This window comes from Triturus cristatus, chromosome 2_2 (assembly GCF_964204655.1).
Source record: "Triturus cristatus chromosome 2_2, aTriCri1.1, whole genome shotgun sequence".
Lineage (NCBI taxonomy): Eukaryota > Metazoa > Chordata > Amphibia > Caudata > Salamandridae > Triturus > Triturus cristatus.
This window is the reverse complement of record NC_140582.1, coordinates 837,450,661-837,471,217: the sequence shown is the minus strand read 5'-3', so window position 1 is coordinate 837,471,217 and position 20,557 is coordinate 837,450,661.

Below are 20,557 nucleotides of genomic sequence, written 5' to 3'. Positions count from 1 at the left end.
CTGGTTCTTCAGGATGGCGCATGTACACCAGTGTATCGTCGGCGTACATAGACACCACGTGATTAGTGTCACCCAGACGGATCCCCCAGCCCCCCATTTTTTGTCTCAGGGAAATCGCCAGAGGCTCCATTGCGATGGCGAACAAGAGTGGAGACAGGGGGCATCCCTAACGGGTACCTCTCTGTAATGTAATACTTTACCAGATCTGATCTCGGAGGCGTACTCTTGCTGCCGGTCCAGTGTATAATATCTTTGTCCGTTTTAAGCATTGTTCTCCCAGTCCATACCCTTAAGCACCGCCCACATATAGTTCTATGCTACTGAATCAAAGGCCTGCTGTATGTCCAGCAGGCTTAGTACACAATCCTCCTTTTCTAGGGCCGGCGCATGCCACACCTATGCCAGTCTGAGCAAGTAGTGTGTAGTATTTCGTCCTGGTATAAAACCAGCTTGGTCCAGGTGGATCAACCGGGACATATTTGGTTCAAGAGACAGGCTGCCAGAACCTCACTTAGTATTTTTGCATCTATATTTAGGAGAGAAATCGGTCTATAGGAGCCCGGGAGGAGGGGATCTCTGACCGGCTTGGGGATCATTGACACTGTCGCCTCCAGCATAGTTTTAGGCAACACTCTGCGGGTAAGAGCCTCATTATAGACGTCTAGTTGATAACTAGCTAACTATGGAGCAAATTTTTGATAGAACTCTGCTGGGAGTCCATCTCCCCCGGGGTATTTTTCTGTCTTTAGTTTTTTTAATGGATGCAAGTATTTCCTCCCTGGGAATTGGCGCCCCTAACACCTCCTCATCTGTCTCTTCTATGGTGGAGAGTGCCACACCAGCCAGGAACTTCAGTGTGTGTGGTTTGGTTTGGTGACTGGTTGTACATATACGCTCTAAGTGGGCTGCAAATTCATTTAGTATTGCTTTCTGTGTGTGCAATGTGTCTGGCTCACTATTTTGGAGTTGCATGATAGGTGTATGCTCCTTTTCAGGTCTGATCAGTCTTGCAAGAAGCGCCCCGGACCTGACCCCCTTCATGTGTAGTCTCTGTCTATAGGCAGTATACGTGACATTTTCTAACCTATCCCAGACCTCAAATAGCTCTCCTCGGACCCGTACCCATTCAGCCATATGGTTCGGCATTGTGTGAATGGTACCGGCCAATCTTTTTAGTTGGTTTTCCAATGTTGTGATATTTTTGCTCAGTTGCTGTTTCACTCCATGCGTAGTCCTCATACATACCCCCTGATTACTACCTTCATGGCTTCCCATTCCTTGGATCTAGTGGCCGTTGATCCCCAATTTTCCCTGAAATAGTGTTGTAGGACCTCTGATACTGTGTTTGCATTTGGTGGGTCTGAAGGTGCCTCAACCCTGAGCCGGCCATTACGGAATGGCCAGTCGGCCCGGCCCGCTCTTCAGTGTGAGCAACAGCGGTGCTTCTAAGAACAGTTCCGTCGAATCTCAGATTATAGTGTCTCGACCTTCCTTCGGTGTCTTCTGCCCCTTCATCTAGTTTTATAACCTGTTTCTTTAATTGAACTACCGTGGCGCTGAGACTTTTCATTTCCTTTTGCAAGGTGCCTACATCTTTTTCAGTAACGTACACCCTTTCCGAGACCTTCCGCAGATCACACCGCAGCAAGTTTACATCTATGGCCACTGCATCTATCTTTTGAATCATATCATCTCTAGTTGTTCGTATGGCCTGCATCATATCATGTCTGTTAGGGTGGGAGAGTCTTCCGCGCCCTGTTCTGATGGCGCTTTCCCACTGCGGGCAACCTCTTCCCTATGTTCCGGGCCATGACCCAGGGGCTGGGCGTAGTTGGAGATTTTATTCACCTGTGCCTTGGTTGTCTTCTCTTTCATCATGCTGACAAATAATTTCGTTGCCCCTCTACTTCGTATGTTTATGCCATCTCACGTGGTGTCTTTTGACCATCTTATCCACTGGTTCTGGGGAGACACCAACACCCGCCCCCACCCCCTCACGGTCCACTGCAGCCCAGTTGCGTATAGGTTAAACTGCATCACTTGGTTTTCACCGCTGTTGCATCCTTTGTTGGTTTCCCTCACTCGCATTGACAATGTTCCCTTATTGTGCTGCACTGGTCTTGTTGCTTCAGTCCCCCATACGGGTCTCGTCTTGTGTTAGGCACAGCTCAACCCTGCTACCACAGGTTTATTTTGCCCCACTGAATCTTTCCAGGATAGGAAAATCCAGCCCATGAGCTATATGGTACCTGTATTCCCCCAGCGCAGCTGGGCGAAGTCCGCTACAGATTCTCGCCAGGAGAATCTTGATTGCTCCCAATGTGCCACACTGGTATCTTGCGCTGTGCCCGGTGATCTGTTTCTCGGGGGCTGGCAGGGTTCAGGCACCAGTAACCTTCACTCCGGTACCACAACCTCCACTGAGGGATTTCACTTGTGCTCCAGTCGCACCCCAGCAACACCAAAGGGGATGATGGACGGAGTGTTGAACATTGCAAGCACTCACCCCCAGTCAACTGATATGGGTTTAATCCATCATCATTCTTTAGCTCACTCCGCCACCCCAGTTCAGACATGGCCACATGCAAATCAGTCTGACCCTGTGCCTCATGGGAACAATCCAGCACGAACTGCCAAGCCATGTCTTCCCTGGACCGGAGACAAGCATCCTGGGACCGTTTTCGTGTTCATCACCCTCATCAGCCAGGCTATCTTGAATCCAGTGGCAAAGTGAGCAAGGGACCCACCAAAGGGGATGATGGACGGAGTGTTTAACATTGCAAGCACTGGGCAGCGCACCTCCTCTCCTCGGGCCATGAACGGGAACATGTCACCAGCTGGGTGTGTGAGGTCGGGGCTCTCACCGTCTGTACCTGCTGGCTCCGGGGTCACCCCGCAGCAGGTGTTGGTCTGAAAAGGCGCCTCCCTCGGCAACTCTGTTCAGGGGTGAGATGGGAGGGCTCACCCAGCCCTCAGTGTAGGGTTTCTTTGCTGCGTCAAAGTGGCCCATTGGTATCATGGCCTCCGCTTTCACTCTCCTCCAGGCTCAGGATCGTTGCTGACTCACTCTCTTCACCCCGGTGGACCGCAGGGACGAGCACCAGGACACTCCAGTTCTTGGCCTTCCTCGCCTAGCCCACTGCTCGGCTACCAACAGGACAATATGGCGTCACAACGCAGCAGGGACAGAGATGTTACTCTGGTGTTTTCTCCTCTGCAATCTCAGCCTGCAGTTGTGCGGGAGTCTGCGGTAGATCGGGAAGCAGTCTAGACTTATTACTGGGCTAGGACAATTCAGGATTCTTACTTATATCGGGCCGCCGCGCGGAGCTCGGCTAGGACACGTCTAAGCAGCCATGATGACAGGCCATGCCCCCTCCTGTTCCTGTTGTTGATTTTGTTCTTGTTGTTGATTTTGGCTGCTCCGAACTTGAAGGCTGCCCCGCAGGACTTGTGCCCTGGAGAAGTAGGCCTGTATTTCCCTGCCGTTCTTTTTCTAGCTCACTGCCTTTCTCCGTTATGAATGTTTTTTATTTTCTGACATCCCTGGAAGGAATGGAAGAGAACCGTAATGGTTTGTACCGTGGACCAATAATTGTCGCACAGATGTAATGTTTGGATGACACAATGTTTCTTTGCACCCTTGTATTAGCAGACAAGCAAAGAATTAATCTCTACACCAAGTCATCTGCAACTTTTTTTCCGTCCACACCTGTTTACATTGCAGACACATCCTTTAGCTGTTCCTGCAGCATGTGCAACAACAGGATAGTTTGGCCCATGGTACTGTCCTCTTTGCTGACTTCCCGTGTGAACACCTCGAAAGGAAGCAGCATCTCTGTCAGGCATTTGACTAGGCCCCATTCATCCATCTCAATGATCATGCATTTGGCAATTGCATCCCCTCTTTGCATGACATATTCATTGATAGGTCTGTACTGCTCAAACAGGCGTTCAAGAATGTAATAAGTCAAGTTGGCACCTCCTGTATGAGTGCTTTAACTGCCAATCTATTATCATGCTGAATGAATCTCAGCTGTTTCCAGGCTTTAAATGAATGGCTGAAATGAGTGCAGATTCTTCTGCAGGTGGACAGTAAGTTGCTTACTTGGTCTTCTTTTTGAGAAAGTCCTGTACAATGATGTTAACTTATATTTATTTATAAAGTTTTATATAGCGTGAACAAGACCCGTGAGGGTATCAGAACGCTTTACAAGGGGGGTGGATAAATCAGTACAAGACAGAAATACAGTGCATTTACAGAAATATAAACATAGGCGAGAAATAATTGTAGGAGCGCGATTCCGTTAGGAGCTCAGACGGAGGAGGTCGAGATCAATCGAATATTAGTTCAACAGGTAAATTCAATCGATATATAGTATGAGGAAGACTATTAGTCTAACAATTTGGACATTAGGAATGATTTCATCTTTGATATGAAGAAGGCAGTAGAAAGAATCAAACACATTTCCTTCGAAAGAGAATTCCAGATTTTCGGTGCGATACCTGAGAAAGCTCTGTTGCATGTTTTCTTCTTGAGGAATCTCTGTGGTTTCCACCAGATAGTTCCAGATTGTGTGCTAGGTATCTTGAAGTGTTGGAATGTATGGCTTTACGGGTCATGCACACAATTTTAGATGAATTTGTGCTTTGTATGGAAGCTAGTTTAGGGATTTCAGGTCAGGGGAGATGTGATTGTTTCTTTTTGATCCGGTGATGAGTCTGACCGCAGCATTAAAGGAGGCCTGTAAAGGAGCTAGTCTTTATCTGGGAAGGCCGCTGAGCATGGTGCTTCCATATTCAAGGATCGGGATTACTAGGGCTTGAACTGCTGATTTCATATCATGCTGGGGGTGGAAGGACTTCAGTTTCCTTAAAATGCTCATCTGGTAATTAGCTCCTTTGGTGGCATTGCTGATGTGGTGCTGTATATTCAGATGTTTGTCTAGTATAATTCCCAGTGATCTCGCGGAGTCTATAAGGTGTGGAGAACAATTGAGAGCAGTTAGATGTTTCATCCTTTGGTCAATCTTAAGATTGTGTTTGGGTGGAGTAATGAGGAGGAATTCAATGTTGAAGGCATTAAGTTTGAGATGGTTGAGCTTGAGCCAGTTTTGAGTATTATGTAAAATAATGTTGAAGATATTGAGGTCGTCAGAAGAGGAGATTTTCAGGTACAGTAATGTGTCATCTGCATACATGTGGTAGTGAATGTTGGAGGATGATAGGGTATCTGCTAAAGGTTCCATGTATAAGGTAAAAAGAATGGGGGAGAGGGCGGACCCCGGTGGAACTCCCAAGGTGCCAGTAGAGGGTTTTGACAGAGATTGGTTGACCTTGATTCTTTGGGTTCTGTTATGGAGGAATGAAGTAAACCATTGCAGGACAGATCCAGATACACTCACCCTACTTTCAAGTAGTTTTAGAAGGTTGATGTATTTCACAGAGTCAAATACTGAGGATAAGTGAATGAGGATGAGAAGACACGCTTCATTCTGATCCAACATTGATAGGACATCATCCACTATGTGAGTAAGGCCTGTTTCTGTGCTGTGATCTTTGCAGAAACCAGACTGGTGTTGGCTTAGGAGTTGGTACTGATCTATGTGATTGCATGGTTGGATCTGTACACATTACTCCATAAGCTTCGCCAGAGTGGGGATGCTGGAGATTGGACGGAAATTGTTTCAATCTTTGCAGTGTGCCATTGTTTTTGTTAGGATAGGGGTTACCTGACCCACGTTTAGACAATCAGGGATGATGCCTTGGAGGAGAGAGGCATTTACTATCTTAGTCCATAGCGGGAGGATAGACATTTTGATCTCTTTAAAGATGGATGGAGGTAAAGGGTTGATGAAGTGATACAATGGTTTCAGCAGTGTGAGCAAGTATTGGATTCCACTGTCATTGAAGAGGGTAAAAGTGTGCCAGGAGGCATTGTTTTGGAGGGAAAGCTCAGGGGAACTGATCGGGATGGTGGACTGTAATGGGTGGTTAATGGTGTGGAACCTAGAAGGGATCAGTTCCCTCATTGTCTGTAGCTCTTTTTCAATAGTGATAGTTTTATCCCTGAAGAAGGAAGTAAATTCTTCGCAATTAGGAGGCTCAATAGTGATAGTTTTATCCCTGAAGATGGAAGTAAATTCTTCGCAATTAGGAGGCTTATTAGAACCGGTATGGGGGGGTAGGGCTGGTTGATGGATTGTTGCCTGACAATTTCACAAAGATTTTGGGGTCGGTTTCTGGCTTGGTCTAGTTGTGATCTAAAGAAATGGGCTTTAGCATTTCTGAGTCTTTTATTGTAGGTGTTTCGCCTTCATCTTAGCATTTTCAAGTTATCCATTGAAGGTGATGATTTCCAGGCTCTTTCTGCTAGTCTCAGATTTCGTCTTTCATTATTGAAGTTTTCGTTGAACCATGGTTTCGAGATTTTGGTGGATACATTTTTTAGTTGAAGCAAAGCGATTGAGTGAAGGATGTTCAGGATGGAGGAGTTGTAATGCTCTGTTAGGTCATGAACGTCCACTATGTCCACCTGGGGGGTCAGGTAGTTGTGGCTAAGGGTCGATAGGTTGTCTAGGTTGATATTCTGTAGATTTCGCTTCCAGTGTTTTTGTTTTTTAGCTTGGGCATTTTTTGGGGTCACAATGGTATTGATGAGGAAGTTAATACGGTAATGGTCTGTCCAATCGCAAGGTAGAATGGACTCAAGTGTAGTTGCGCCCTGATTTGTGATGATTAGGTCTAGGGTCTTGCCTTTATTGTGGGTAGGGAGATCGCAGATTTGAGTCAACTCGAGGTCTGATAGGAAGACTTTGAAGTTGTTGACTAATTGGTCATTCAGGTCATTCCAGCGCAGATTGAAGTCTCTGAGGAAGATCTGTGTATTTTGTGGTCAGCGTTGTTTGAGATTACTTCTAAAATTTGTTCTATGAACACTAGGTTGTTTCCAAGGGGGTGGTAAATTAGATGAAGTTTGCAAATAGGTCTGCCATTGCTAGAGATATTTGTGCAAAGGTATTCTTCTGCAAGAAGGACATCTGTGGCTGCTTGAGTTACCTCAAGGGTATTATGGAAAATGCAGGCAACTCCTCTACCTGTTCAGTGAATTCTGTCCAGTCTAATAATGTTGTAACTAGGGGGAACTAGTAGGGAAAATGGGGGCTGAATAGTCATTTGACCAGGTTTCTGTCAGAATGACGAGGTCGAGCTCATGAGTGCAAGTGAGGTCATAGATGTCAGCTGCGTGGCTAACAGCCGATCTGCAATTGATGAGCAAGCATTTCAGAAGGGTATTGGGGTGGGCTGAGACAGACTGATTGAGATTGATGGGCTTGAGATTAGCTTTGTTAACCCCTCTAGGGTTGTGACTCGATTCTCTATATGGATTAATTTGGACTGTTTGGATTTGAGCCGGGCAAGCCTTGGCGATGTCTTCATTAGTGGAGAAGGAGAGGAGAAGTGTGTGTATGTCGCTAACAGAGAGGCAATAAGTCGATCGCCTGGGTCGAGAGGGTGGGCTATGGGGAAGGGTGTTCCTATTAAAGTGAGGCTTGTGAAGTTTGCGCTTAGGGATCAGAATGGACTGGGAATCCGCCTGCTTCATATGCCAGCTGATATGCTTTTGGTTGTGCAACACCTCAGTGGTAAAGGAGCAAGTCTTAGAATATCTTCCATAAGATGTAGTAGGTTAAGTGAGATCTCTTTGAATTGAGATTTTGAGGAGGATAGGGGAGGGATGGTTGTGGGTTGGAGGAGGGGGTCAGGTTGGGAGGAAGAGTTGGTAATGGGTGAAGTAAGGATTTGAAGGACAGGTGATTCCTGAGATGGAGTTGTCATAGTAGAAGTGGCAATAGCCTGAGGGAGGCAGGTAGGGTAGGAAGTATGCTGATTGAGCGGTCAAGACGGCAAGTGGATTGTCATGTCAGGGGGTCATGTTGATGCAGTGTGCCAAATACAGGACCCTTAAATAGTCACCATCGGCCATGGATTTAACTATATTACTGCTATTGTTTGTGGCAACAAATCCAATGTTAAGCCCTCTTGATTACAGCCATTCAAAGACCTTATTGTTAAAGCTTTCCAAAATGTTTGCAGCTGTATGGGATTTCATCATGGTGAACCTGGCTGCTGTCGCATTCTTCTGAGCAGCATTAAAAATCTCGGCAGTGTCAGCACCTGCAGATATCTTTTCTCTAGCCCCCATAAAAGAGATCCAGTGTACAGTGATGCACATATAATCAGCTACTTGGGAACTGTTCCACATGTCTGTTGTCAGGTGGATACTGTGAACAGCACTATGCTGCAAAGCTTGCCCAAGCAATTCCAGCACATCATGATGTAGTGCTGGAACAGCAACTCTAGCAGAATAGGACCAGCTGGGAACCTTCCATTTCGTGCATATGGCTGCCACTAATTCAAGAAAACCAATCCCTCCCACAAATGAAAAGGAGAGGAGGTCCAGCGCTATCATTTAAGCCAGCTTTGCATTGTACAAACGTGCCGTTGGGTGGTTGCATTCATACTGCCCCTACGGCCTAAACATAGCAGGAATAGTAGCCTTTGATTTTTTTGTTTTCTGATGTCACTGATGCAGGTGACTTCTTGAGAGCAGGGGGTGGTAGGCTCAATGTGCTTTTCAGCTGGGCAATCACTGTCCTCTATTGACTTTGTGTCTCAACCTGAGTCTTGTGCCACTGCGATGTTGCTGACGTGAGTGATACTACTGCACTGCTGATGAGAGGGCTGCTTTGCGTAACAAAAATGTCTTCCTCTTCTTCACCTTCCACTGTATTCAGGTCATATTCGGATTCCCTGCTCAGCCAGCTTTCACCCCCTTCACCAACAACACTTGCAGTTTTTTGGCCACTAAGGAGCGCCTCCCAACAGATCATATGGTGCTTTCTCAAATGGGTTGTTTGGCCCCCATTACCATAGTTTGTACCATAGGGAGCTTACCCTGACTAACTCTTGCTCCGTAAAGGGAGCATATGGCAATGTTCACCTCCTTCTGGCTTACCGAAAAGAAGTCCCAAACTGGGGAGCTCAACTTTCTGATGCAGGTGCCTCTGCCAATGTCTGATTAACTGGCGGTAGGGGGGTGTTTTGACGTTTGACTCTCTGCAGTACCTACTTCTACTGAGGTGGTTGTGGATCTAGGTCGCTGCCGGGACTTTGGAAATATGGCAGCTGGTGGTAGTTGGATCTGTGGTGCTACTGCCACAGATTACCCCCCCTCGGAAGGTGGGATGGGCTAACACCCATGATGACTGGCTCATCTTTATCCTCTTCTTCAACATCTGCCTCCATAACTCTAAGGCTTTCTGGAACCTTCCTTTTCTGCAACCTCGTCTTGTGGCGTGTTTCATTCTCAGACTGAGGCGGGATCCAATTGATCTTCTGAAAGTGCAGATTCCTCTACTTCCCCAGAATGAAGCTCAATCTCTTGAACTTCTCCTACTTTGGGAGGAACTACTGGTGGTTGCGGCTAATCCACTTCTCTGAGTTTCCTGAAATGATTGTCTTTGCGATAAGTCAATTTCAACATCACTGCTCATCGGCGTAGCCGTGATTAGACTGGCTGCCTCTCAATCAATCAATCAGGGAATTGTGAAGTGAGCCACTCACCCATGAGGGTCTCAAGGCACTGGGGGGGGGGGGGGTGCAGCTCAGAGTCAGCCAAAGAGCTATGTCTTGAGGCTTGTCCTGAAGGTGTGCAGAGTGGGGGAGCCTCTGATGTTGATCAGGAGGTTGTTCCAGGTCTTTGCCGTGATGTAGGAGAAGGCTCTTCAACTCTCTCTGGCTCTGCAGATGCGTGGGGTATTGACGAGGGCGAGGTCGGCAGATCGGAGATTTCTTTTGGGTACGTGGTAGGATCCGGTTTTGTGGAGGGATTTGTAGGTGTGGGTGAGTAGCTTGAAGGTTACTCTCTTTTCGACTGGGAGCCAGTGGAGGTCTTGCAGGTGTTGGGTGATGTGTTCCTGTTGTGGGATGCTGAGGACGAGTCTGGCTGCGGTGTTCTGGATGGTCTGGAGTTTGTAGAGCAGGGACTTGTTGATTCCGGCGTCAATGGTATTTCCGTAGTCGAGTCTGCTTGTTATGAGTGTGTGAGTGATGGTCTTTCTGGATTCAGGGGGATCCATTTGAAGGTCTTGCAAAGGATGAGGTGGGTGTTGAAGCAGGTGGAGGTGGCAGCGTTGAGTTGTCGGGTCATGGTGAGGGAGGAGTTCAGTATGATGCCAAGGTTTCAGGCATGGTACATAGAAGTGGGGGGTTGCCGAGGGTGGTGAGCCACAAGGTGTTGTCCCATGCTGAGGGGAGGGTCTGAGGATGAGGACTTCTGTCTTCTCCGAGTTGAGCTTCAGGCAGATGCTGCTCATCCAGGATGCAACGTCTTTATGTGATAAAGAGGATGAGATGGGTGTCAGTCGATGGCGTTGAGGGTGTGGTGGGAAACAGTGTCGAAGGCTGCAGAGAGATCTAGTAGAATGAGGGCCACTGTGTGGCCTTGGTTGAGGAGAGTGCAGATGTCATCTATGGTAGCGAGTAGGGCAGTCTCTGTGCTGAAGTTGCTGCACGGGACAGGTCGAGGATGGAGTTCTCTTCAATGAAGTTCGTTAGCTGGACGTTGACGATCTTCTCAGTGACTTTGGCTGCAAAGGGGAGGAGAGAGATAGGTCGGTAGTTTTTGAGGTCCGTCGGGTTTGCAGAGGGCTTCTTGAGGAGGGGCTTGACTTCTGCGTGATTCCAGTCATCTGGGAATGTGCCGGCTTCGAGGGTGGCATTGATGGTGTGTCGTAGCTCGGGTGCTATGGCCGTGGCGGCTCTGTGGAAGATGTGCAGTGGGCAGGGGTCCATGGGGGCTCCCGAGTGAATGCTTTTCATGGACGTGGCGGTGTCTTCAGTGGTAGCCGGGGTCCATGCGGAGATGATAGGCTGACTATCGTTGCTGGAGGAACGAGTGGTTCTTCATTGAAGTTGTCGTAGAGAGACTTGATTTTCAGATGGACTTAGGAGCTGAGTTTGTTGCAAAGGTCGTAGGAGGGTGTGATGTCTGCGGCTTCACTGGGGGGTTTGGTGAATTCCTGAGTAATGCTGAAGAGTTCCTTAGAGTTCCTTGAGTTAGCGAGGATTTTGTTCTCGATGAAGGTCCTTTTGGTGGATCTGATGAGTTGGTGATATTCAGTCATGGCGTACTTGTAGGTGGTCCGATTTTACTAGGTTTTGCTGTTTCTCCAAAGCTTTTTGAGACTTCTGCAGGTGCGTCTGGATTCTTGGAGGTCAGTGGTGAACCAAGTGGCCTTCATGGGGCGATGTCTGTCGGGGTTGCGGATGGGGGCAAGCTTATCTGAGCAGTTGGTGATCCATCTGTGTAGTTCTTTGGCTACCGAGTTGACATCGGTTGAGGTGGGAGGGGGATCGTGGTTGAGGGTGGAATTGAGGGTTGAATTGAGGTGCTCCTCTGTGACCTTTCTCCAGTTCCTTCATGGAGGGCATGGTGTAGGTTTGTGAGCGGTGGCTTTGTCGAAAGAGAGTGTACACAGTGGTGGCCTGTCCAGGTGGGTTTGCGAAGGGTGGGGGTGGTGACGAGCTGTTTCAGTCCGAGGTTTGCGACATTGTCCAGGAGGGTGGAGGAGTTGGGGTCATTGAGGTTGTCGAGGTGGAAGTTTAGGTCTCTGAGCAGTATGTAGTCCGAGGTGGGGAGCGCGTGGGGTGCAATGAGGTCGGTGATGGTGCTGGTGAACACACTTCATGGTCCGGGAGGACTGTTGGCAAGGGTGCCATGTAGGATAGTACTGGGGCTGGTCTGGATCTGGCAGTGGAGGTGTTCCGTAGGGGATGAGGAGCCATTTGTGCTGGAGGTGGTGAGTTGGAGGGAGTTCCTGTGTGCGATGGCGAGTCCTCCTCCTGGGTGGTTGGGGCGGTCCTACCTCTGGATCTTGTATCCAACGTGGATGGCAGTGGTGATGTCAGGTGGAGGTGGGGTTGGTCATGGTTTCAGGGAAGAAGGCGACGTTTGGTGAGAGGGTGTCGAGGAGGTCGAGGAGGTCCCAGATTTCTATTGTGTGTCTGTGCACAGAGCGCACATTGAAGAGGATGCACCTCAGGGCTTCGAGTGTGCTGGCATCCTGCAGGTGGGTGATGGCCGTGGTAGTGTGGGGGATGGTGAAGGTTTATCAGCATTGTCGGCAGGAGAACTGGCCATGGGTGGTGTTCGACATAGACAGCTGGCAGTTGTTGTTCCTTTTGGGGTTGAGTGCATGGAAGGCAGCTGAGTCATAGTGGTGGGTGGTCGGAGAACAAGGGTCCCTGTTGCTGGTCGCGGCCAGGTCGCTGAAGGGCACAAACGGTCTTGCCTTTGGAGCACCTTCGGTGCGACAGTGACACAGCCATACACAGGCCACTATTAAGTAGGGACGGGGGAGAGAGCGCAGTGGGAGGTGGGAACCGGCAGGGGAGGAGTGACCGCGGTGGCAGGAGTGGCAGGACAATTGCACAACGAGAAAAAAGGAAAAACACAACAAGGCACAATAAAGACGCAACAGGGCACAATAAAGACAGAACATGGCACAATAAAGGTACAACAAGGCACAATAAAGATGCAACAAGGCACAATAAAGAAATAACAAGACACAATAAAGACACAACAAGGCACAATACAGAGACAGACAGAAAAGACAGGCAGAAACACACAACAGAGACGGCTGGCTGAGCAGAGCAGCAGAAGAGAAAGGTTCGCCCACTGGACCACCAGGGATGAGGCGCAGGCAGGAGCCTGCGGGTGGAAGAGGGCCTCAAACACCTACCTGAGACCAAGGAGGTGCAGGGGGCAGCAGCGCAATGATGGAGCTGCATGAGGGGAGAGCAAAGTTCCCTGACCAGGAGGTCAGAAGTCTTGCTGAACTACTCACGCAGCAGCCGCCATTAAGTAGGGGACGGGGAGGGAGAGCAGTGGGAGGCAGAAGTGGGAACCGGCAAGGGGGAGGGGCTGCAGGGCCAAGCAGCTGCTGGAAAAACAGCACAAGGGGCCCAAGCCCATGTCTGTCACAGACATGGGCTTGGGCGGAGATTGTAGTGGGTCCAGTGGTGTGGGGGTGCTGCTCCCAGCATGCTCCCCAGAGGCCAGAGCGGCTTCGTCATGAAAATCATGCACGGTTACAAAAATCAATTTTGGAAGCATGACTTGTGTCACTAACACCCCACATTCCTCAAACATGGGGTCAGAGTACCTCTACTCTGACCCCTAATGTTATATTTTTTAGAAATGAACAATTCCTGAGCAAAAAAATGGTGGCCGCACAATTCTGTTCAGGTTCTGTCCAGCCAATCATAGCATTCCTGTTGGCACGTGCATTCGCATTAAATCGCGAAACCACATCGTAATATCCGCGGCCAGAGATATCACTCTATTTTTAAACTTAAATTCCTCAACAACTACTGAATGGATTTACACCAAAAAAGCACAAGGCGCTTCCTTGAACCAACATCTACCTACCTGCCAAATTTGGTGTACGTCTGTTCAGCGGTTCGGGCTGTAGCTGTGGCTATAGGTTCCTATGGAAATAACATTACAAATGCGCCTTTATTTCACACCCCAAATTCTTGGACCCCACTGCACGGATCACACCCAAACTTTCCATGACAACCAGATCCTACCTCGAATCTTTTTAAAAAAAATGTCATGAAGATTGGTCTAACGACGCAAAAGTTATAGGCAAGTCAACAAATGCTTTTCTTATGGATACTAGGTCCTAACTATAACTACCTACTGGCGACTGCCAGTAGGATATATATATAAATATATATATTCACTGAAAAAATCATAGGTTTCACAGACGTTATAGTTAAGAATTTGCATTTAAAAAACCTTTGAAATTCACTAAAAACCATAGGTTTCGGGGACGTTATAGTTAGTTGGACATTTGACTCATACAAAACCATAGAAATTCCCCCATTAGTTAGTTGAGCTAACTATAATTCGTTCGCCCGCAATGCACTGCTGATGACATCACATATTACATCACTCATGACATGGTCAGTGACATCACTCATGACATCACTGTTGACATCTCAAATGACATCACTCATGACATCATCCAGTGAATGTGTGTTTCTGTAAAGTTAAAAAATTTGTCATATATATATCTATGCCAAGTTGTATTGAAGAATGAGTGGATTTACAAGTGCCTGAAGGGATTATTTAGTAGATGCAGGACTGACTGTATAAGTGAGTGATTGAACATGTCTTACTGAATGCATGGGTTAGTGACTAAACTGTGTGAAAGTCTGTATTAGTCTCTCAGTTGGTGTGTAAGCAACTGCATGGGTTGGTGAGTAGCTACATGAGTGTTTATATGGGTTATTGATTTGTTGGCTGAGTATCTATATGGTTGCCTGAGTGTCTGTGTGGGTGGGTGGGTGACTCTGTGCATAGATGTCTGTGTGGGTGATTCACTGGTTGTATGGATTCAAAAGTGCATCTGGGAAGGGTTGTATGGGTGAGTTAGTGTGTGTATGGGTGTGTTGGTGAGTGAATGAATGTCTCAGTGGTATATGTGTGACTAACTACATATGTTTTAAGGCAGTTTATATGAGTGTTGGAGTATATAAATGAATATACGTGAGGGTAAGTTATTTGAATAGTGGATGTATAAATGAGTGTCTGCCTGTATCAGTGATTGTATAAGACAGTAAGTATGTGTTAGTATCTGCATAAATAAGTGATGTGGTGTGAGTATAAATAACAGAGTTGGTGTGTGTAACTGTATACATGAGTAAATGGGTATGTGATTGATTCTTTGCATGACTGACTAGGTGTGTGAGTAACTCTATGGATGATTGGCGGAGTGTGACTGTATGTATAGGTATATGAGTGCATATTATAGTACTGTATTGATGAGTAACTGTATGTATAAGTGAGTGGATGTGTGTGTAGACCTAGGAAATAGTCGATGGTATGTAGTGTCTGGCATTGTTGTGTGTATGGTTTCAAAAATAGTATTCGGTATTTTAGAGTGGGTGTATCAAAGTTTATATTAGAGCATCAGCATGTGCATCAGATTATCACGTGGATGATGTCATCAGTGATGTCATTTGAGATGTCATCAGTGAAGTGATGTCACTGACCATGTCATGAGTGATGTTATATGTGACATCAGCAGTGCATTGCGGGCGCGCGAGTTATAGTTAGCACAACTAACTATAATGGGGGAATTTCTATGGTTTTATATGAGTCAAATGTCCAACTAACTATAACGCACCTGAAACCTATGGTTTTTTTGTGAATTTCAAAGGTTTTTTAAATGCTAATTCCTAACTATAACTTCTGTAAAACCTATGGTTTTTTTCAGTGAATTTCGAAGGTTTTTTAAATGTTAATTTCATATTTTAATATTTATAAAACCTATATTTTTTCTTTTATTTAAATATTTTGGAACTCTATTGCCTTTTTTTAACTTTAAAAATTATGTAATGTTTTATATCTTTAAAAAAAAAGATGTATATCATTTTTCTTTTTTGAGAAAACTGGAGACCCGTACCGGTAGTGTACCAAGCTCCATCAGCACGCAAATCCTATCTGCCATATTGCTAAACTCGTAAATGATGCGCATTTCGCATCCAACGGGTTCGTGGCACCGCGTCCCGCGTAATATCAGATATGTATGAGGTCGCACCAGCTGCTACTTTGGTATGAGACGGGTACACAGTACCAAGCCGCGCCATACATCATGTATGTATGAGGTCGTGCCCGCTGCACATTGCATATGCGACGAGTGCTCATTGCCAGGCCCTGTGTTACGTCAAAGACGTATGGTGTCGCACCGGGTACATCACTCCCTCATTATTTTTTTATTTCTCAAAACTATATCTAGATAAGTTTAAAGTCTATGGGCCCGATTCACAGAACTAACTTAAGACAAAATCCTAAACTTACTACCATTTTGGTATTCACAGAAGGCACTTACTCATTTTGGTATTCACAGAAGGCACTTACTCATTTCGGTATTCACAGAAGTTAGGAGTCCTAACTTTAGGACTCCTAAATGCCTTCTGTGAATACCGAAAGTCTTAAAATTAGGATTCTAAATCCTAATTTTAAGACTTTCGGTATTCACAGAAGGCATTTAGGAGTCCTAAAGTTAGGAGTCCTAAACTTAGGACTACTAAATTGAGAAAAATCCTAATTTTAAGACTTTCGGTATTCACAGAAGGCATTTAGGAGTCCTAAAGTTAGGAGTCCTAACTATACTACTACTAAACTGAGAAAAATCCTAATTTTAAGACTTTCGGTATTCAGAAGGCATTTAGGAGTCCTAAAGTTAGGACTCCTAACTTCTGTGAATACCGAAATGAGTAAGTGCCTTCTGTGAATACCAAAATGAGTAAGTGCCTTCTGTGAATACTAAAATGGTAGTAAGTTTAGGATTTTGTCTTAAGTTAGTTCTGTGAATCGGGCCCTTTATGAGAGCAAGCGATAATCTAAAAAATGGTAAACATGTATATATTTCTAGCTGTAATAAACTATTATGGTAAATATATTTTCTCTAAATCGCGTCGGGTGCGGCCTCCTTGTGCGCTCGGTGCGTGATTGCCATGTGACCTTAAAAAAAAGCATTTGATTGGTTCATAACATTTCCCATTGTAACAGTTGGAGAGCTGTTTTTGAAAAGTTTTTTGCTGTGTACACATATCTTATACTACACACAAAATGCAACGATCATCTTGATCAATATTCATGATCTGTACAGTAGGCTTCCACGTGTGATGGCCATGCATCTGAAACATTACATTAAAAAACAATTGTGTGTTACACGATGCCCCTGGTGTGTGTGCGCATTATTGAGCGTTACCACTCACTGCTGATCCTCCCTCCATCCGAGCACATTCACATGTGTGCGCATCGCGATAGCAACACTTTCAATAATACCGCACACCATTGACATGCATGCGTGCGCATATCCACAAGCTTGACCATTCAATGCTTTTGGACAGCATCTCATTACCGATAGTTGCCACCCTCCCGGTACATGCTACATTAATTTAAATTGCAGATTGTGCGACATCAAAACTGCAACAGGGACACACACATAAGTACACTTCCTGGCCAGGCAGGAACTGAACAATGCACAGGTCCCGGGAAAAATTATTCACACCCCCATGCTGGCCTGGCGTACGCAAGCCCAGCCCACCTTGCGTACGTATAAATAGGATAACGATGACGCCACATGTCCCAGTTCTTCCACACATTACACATGCACATTATGCTTCTAGCATGCACTCTGTTCCGTTGTAAGTGAACGTTGGCATAACATATTATTATTTACCTTGTGTATTCTCGTACACGCCAACTCCTCTTTGAACCACGATTACCACTAACAGTTGGTAGATCGTACTTCAAGAAGGAAGGATGCACTCAACTGGTGTTTTCTATTAAGCTTGAAATAAACCTTCATTTACCTCAAGACGTTTCCAGCATTATATTATTATTCCCTTTTCAGACACTGAGTTAGTTACACCAAAATGCACGCAGCAGGTGCTCAGCCCATGATGAGGCCCTGGGCATTCTGACGCCTTCCATCGTGGTATCAAGACACCGTCCCAGACCGGAGACCTGCTGTGCCACCCTGAGAGAGGCATCCCGGAGTCAGAGCTCGAACTGGCACATCGTTGGACACACCGGTGGTGGCAGGTGAGCAGCATCTCATCTCAGCACCATGTCACTCTGAGCAACACCGCACTTTCAGACCGGTAGGAGTGAGTACTTCGCTTCACACTCCCCCACAGAGGTTACAGTGCTCCTATCCTCCTGTTTCCTACTCTTTTCGCCCTTTTTTCCCTTTACTCGTTTCAACGGAATCACAACATGGCTGCCAACACTTCCTAGTTGCAACAGCTCGCAGCCAATATGCAGCAAGCTTGTGCTCGTAACGCCTCAGCCAATCACATGGCAGAATTCCCAAATATCGATATCTGTAAATTTCGATACATCTCCAAAACTACTGAACGTATTTACACCAAATAAACAAAAGCGTTCTTTCTAGACCAAGACCCTTTTCCATGGCAAATTTGGGGTAATTCCGTTCACCCGTTCGAACTGTAGCCTTGTCTAAAGTTTCCAATGGAAATTGCATGGAGGAAACAAGTTTTGGAGCCCCCCTTTTTTCTTTGCCCCCCCCTTGATGAATCACCCCCAAACCTTCAACATAGAAGCTGATATGAACAAAGAATTAGTTTGAAAAATGTCATTAAGATTCATCAAACGGCTACAAAGTTATAAGCAAAACAAAAAATGCTCTTTCTATGGAAACCTAGTCCTAACTATAACTACCTACTGGCGACCGCCAGTAGGTAATATATATACATACAGCTTATTCCATAACCCAGGAATGACGACGTCATGTGGGGTTTTTCCAAAGAGCTTTTATTCGGCCTCTGTCGAACGCGTTTCGGAGCTCGTAGCTCCTTGCTCACCCACGGTCTCCAGGTACCTCTAAAATGGGGATGCGAGGGAGCAGCGTTGAGCAGCAATTAACTTTATTTAAATCCATCGAATGCATCACCCACTGGAGGGATTGAAATTGCAGTACACCGAAAGTTCCAGCATGCCTCTGAAAAAATGTCCCATCAGGGCGGCCGCTAGGAGCCAAAAACTTATAAATGCAAGCAATGTGTTTGTTGTGGTGTTTTGATGCTGAAAGGCTGACCCATGAAGGTCAAAGGTTGACTGAAACGCATCAGAATTAGCCTCTGCATGAATAAAGTAATAATTAAACTCACCGTGGGAGTATGGCTCAATTCCTTTCTGCAAGGAGAGGGTGTTGTCAATGTTCCAGCGGCGTGGTTCAGCTGCGAGCTACACACCGCCAGAAAGCGCGCCATGGCTGCCCGAATCTGAACCATCTTTAAAGTCCACGAAAGCCTCAAGGGTTCAGCAGTGTGCCACCAGAGACTGGCTCTGGTATGGTCTCCAGCAACCTCTAAAATAGGGATGCGAGGGAGCAGCGTTGAGCAGTAATTAACTTTATTTAAATCCATCGAATGCATCACCCACTGGAGGGATTGAAATGGCAGTACACCACAAGTTCCAGCATGCCTCTGAAAAAATGTCCCATCAGGGCGGCCGCTAGGAGCCAAAAACTCATAAATGCAAGCAATGTGTTTGTTGTGGTGTTTTGATGCTGAAAGGCTGACCCATGAAGAAGGTCAAAGGTTGACTGAAACGTGTCGGAATTAGCCTCTGCCTGAATAAAGGGATAATTAAACTCACTGTGTGAGTGCGGCACAATTCCTTTCCGCAAGGAGAGAATGTTGTTAATATATATATGTATATATATATATATATATATATATGTAGCAAGCTCTTAGTCTTTTGATTCAGTAGACTAAGAAAGGATTGCACTCACTCGTAGTTATCTTCATGGAGAGGACTTTATTCTTGCCAAACCCAACCCCTTTCGCCTCTGCAAGAAGGCTTGATCACGGGATGAGGTTACAAGGCATGCCTCTCTTTTATGTCTAGCATGAAATCACTTCCTGTTTGTGTTTAAACAATTGCATTGTGGTCAGTGAAGTTTTGTACAGTGAAAACGAAATTAATATATAATAATTGTGCTCATTTGTCAGGTGAGTGTGTTAATTTGCATTTGCCTTTTACGGACTCATGATAGTATTTTGTTAGTACTTGGTGTACTTAATACATATTAATATTTTTAATGTTAGCCTTGTATGTTTTCCAGTCTTTCCACTTCTTTGTACCTCGCAATTTTTAAGAAGGATTACTGTTTTGTAACGAGTTCTTTTATAGCTCTCTGGTGAGCATTATATTTCCAGTTGCTTGCCAGGGGTAACAGTCTGGTATTATTTACAGGTGAGTGTACAGTTCTTCATTTTGATTCAACCCTCTGGGGTCTAGCATTCTGAATGTGAGGATATGTTTCGATTCCTTTCGTCGCAGGATTTGCAGTCGATCTCCTCCTCTTTCCGAAACAGGTATTTGTTCCAGAGCCCAAAATCGTAGAGTTTCCCAGTCACTGTTGTGATGTCTTTCCATGTGTCTTGCGACTGCATTGGTTCGATCTTTGTGGATTGTGGCTCGCACATGTTCCAGAATGTGTTTTTTGGCTTCGAAGATCGTGCTGCCTATGTATTTTTTGTGACATTCAATCATGTATATCACATAAGAGCTTTTGCATGTGAGGTGTTGTCTTATCTTCCAGGTCATCCCCTTCTGGATCTGGACTTCTTTCCGAGGTGTGGCAATTTTACAGACCTTACACTGTTTGCACGGCCAAAACCCTTCCCTCTGTAACCATGTGTGTTTCTTTGTATCTTGGAAGTAGCTATGGACAATGTAGTCCCCAATGTTTCTTGCTCTTCTGTATGTGATTTCTGGATGGTCTCCTATGATTTCCGATAGTGTTGTGTCCATTCGTAGAATGCCCCAGTGTTTTCTGATGATTTTATTCAATTTATTGTTTTCTGCACTGAACGTTGTGATTAGTCTGATCTTTTGTTCACTGTCTTTGCTCTTTGCTTTTTCTTGGTGAAGAATCGTGTT